The 2762-nt window shown below is 44.4% G+C and overlaps 1 pseudogene; it reads right to left on the minus strand.

Annotated features, from left to right (window-relative positions):
* Positions 1-1002: 1002 nt before the first annotated feature.
* On the minus strand, positions 1003-1962 carry LOC140845997 (olfactory receptor 9A2-like; annotated as a pseudogene).
* Positions 1963-2762: the final 800 nt, after the last annotated feature.

Consider the following 2762-nt stretch of genomic DNA (forward strand, 5'->3'; position numbering starts at 1 on the left):
CATGTGAGAATATCAGCAAGGTGCCCAGGGTGCTCAGGGAAGCAGACTGGGGCACTGCATCACTTGAGGCACAGGAGAAGATGGGAATGCTGATGGAAGAGGAGGGGAGGAACAGGAATGCATTAGCCAGGGGAGGCCAGAGCTTGTCTCATGGGGAAGTGAGGAGAGGGGAAGAAGGAGAAAGAGAGGCACCTGAGCTGGAGAGGGACGGGAGAGAGGAAAGAGAAACAGGCAAGCCAGTGGGTGAACAGGGTGAGCAAGGCGTGGAGGTGACATGCCACAAAGGGGACAGGTTTCCACGTTACCTCCAAGGAAGAAAAGGAACTTAGCCCCATTTTTATCCCCAGATATTTTCATATCCCCAAGATTTGCCAGTGAGAAACATTCCAGGCCCGTGATGCTCGCTCTACATTTGTTCTGCGGAAAATGTATGTAACACTATGTTGACTTTGTGCACCAAATCAGGATGATACGAGTTGGTACTCAGGGCCCAAGATAATGTGAAAGATAACCAGACAATTAGGGAACCATGGATATTTAAAATCTATATGGCCTCTTTGCCAAGAAATTGAACAATTATACAGGAAAAAACCTACAACATTTGATGAAGAAACTAAGTGAGCTTCTCTCCTTTCTACCCTGATCATGTCATCTCCACACCTCATCTCCCTCCTATTTCCTTCCTCCTCCATAAAATGATTATCAGAAATGGATAGTAAACAAACTAATGGGACTAAAGAAATTTACATACTATATGCATTTCCTCTCTCTAGTTCCTCCCGTCACAAGGATATGCTACCCTGAGGCCAACAGTGGAGGTAGTGGAATCTGACTGTGATGTTCTAGGAAGCAGAAGTGAGCTTCATTTTTACCTGCCTTGTCTGCTCCCATGGCCTGACTGGGTATTGTACACAATATTTGACTTTTATAACCATGATAATGGTAAGATAGGAGTTAGGGTTTTCTAGCTTACTGAATAATCCATAGTGAGAATCATACCAGCTAAACCTGAGAGAATAGTTTATCCTTGAAGAGTTGACAGCAGTGTTTCATATTATCCTGAAGAGCCTCTTTGACTTTGTCATTCTGGAGTGTGAAGATGAAAGGGTTCAGGAAAGGGGTTAACACACAAATCAACAGGGAAACTACCTTATTGTACTCAACTGCCTGTGTTTGCTTGAGTTTCACGTAGAGGAAGAGGCAGCTGCCATAGCCGATCACAACAAAGGTGATGTGGGAGGCACACGTACAGAAGGCCTTCCTCCTGCCGGAGGCGGTGGGCATCCTAAGGATGGTGAAGATGATGTAGGTGTAGGAGACAATTGTTGGGGCCAGAGAACCAATGACAATGAAAACAGCCATTAAAAACAGAACAAACTCTATGAAAAGAGTGTCATCACAGGATAGTTTGAGCAGTTGCCCTCAGTCACAGTAAAAATTGTCTAACACATTTGATTTGAGGAAAGTAAACTGAAATGCAGCATAGACGGGCCAGATTTCAGAAAAGAGACCAAACAGCCATGAGGCAATTACCACCCAGATACAGGTTTGATTGTTCATGATGATGATGTATCTCAAGGGGTGACAGACAGCCATGTAACGGTCCACAGCCATTGTTCCCGCTATTGCAAACTCTGTGGTCCCTAAAGCAAGGTACAGGAAGACCTGGGTGACACACACAGTCAGAGATATTGTCTGCATTCCAGGAAGCAGCAGTCCCCAGAGCATCAGTGGGACTATAATGGATGTGATCAGAATCTCCAAAGCAGAGAGATGACCGAGGAAGGAATACATGGGGAACTGCAGGCGTTTATCAACAGAGACAATCACTATGATGACAGCGTTTCCCATCAGTATCACTGAGTAGAAGAAAAAGAATACAGAAAAAAGAAGGTGGTGTAGTTCCTGGGACCCAGAGAAACCAAGAAAACAGAATTCAGTAGCACTAGAGTGATTGCTCATCACTAGTTCTTGTTTCTGTTCCTTGATTATAGATCAAAAGAGAGGTAACACTGCTCCACATGGTTCTGTTCTCAAGAGATAAGAGACATATTAGGGTGAGAACTTTGTTCACCCTGGTGATCAGGTGAGATTCTCCTACTAGTATCTGCACAAAGCCAGACCTAAATGTTGTCACCTGAAATCTATCTCAATGGTTAGCTGCCTATAATGGGCAAATAAACCTTTTATCATTGGGTTGAAGTAAACCTTCCTTGTCTTTTTCACTTTGGATGTGCCTTCTCAAAGGGGACAGAGTCTAAGACCATTTAGTGGCCAGTTTTAATGCTAAATTGATCAGCTTCTCCAGGCCTGGGATTGTCCTACTTGCTCGTGGGTTAACTGCAACAGATGACACAATGGCACTCCAAGTAATGCTCAAACCATGGAACTTTGAACCCTATGCCTCATCCTTATTGGTACTGCATAGACCCACCATGGGATCAGCAGAAAAGAGGCAGAGGGTCTAAAACCAGCATCCCCGCTTTCCCAAGATTTTGTTAACCTATACAGAGCAGTAAGATGTCCAAATGGGAGCTCTAGAGCTTGGATTAATTTCCCAGAGAAGACTGATTCTTCTTTAACTCCATTTTCTTTCCAAAATCTTGGGAGCAGGGGAAGATGACACTGACCCTGGCATCATAGACCCAAGGCCATCAACTACTCAGACATCTGGATTTCTGCCCCACACTTTATCCATCCCATTACCCAGATGTCATCTCCTTGGAGGGTTCTTTTCAATTACTCTACCAAGACAGGAAAGA

Source organism: Manis javanica, chromosome 14, assembly GCF_040802235.1.
Source record: "Manis javanica isolate MJ-LG chromosome 14, MJ_LKY, whole genome shotgun sequence".
NCBI lineage: Eukaryota > Metazoa > Chordata > Mammalia > Pholidota > Manidae > Manis > Manis javanica.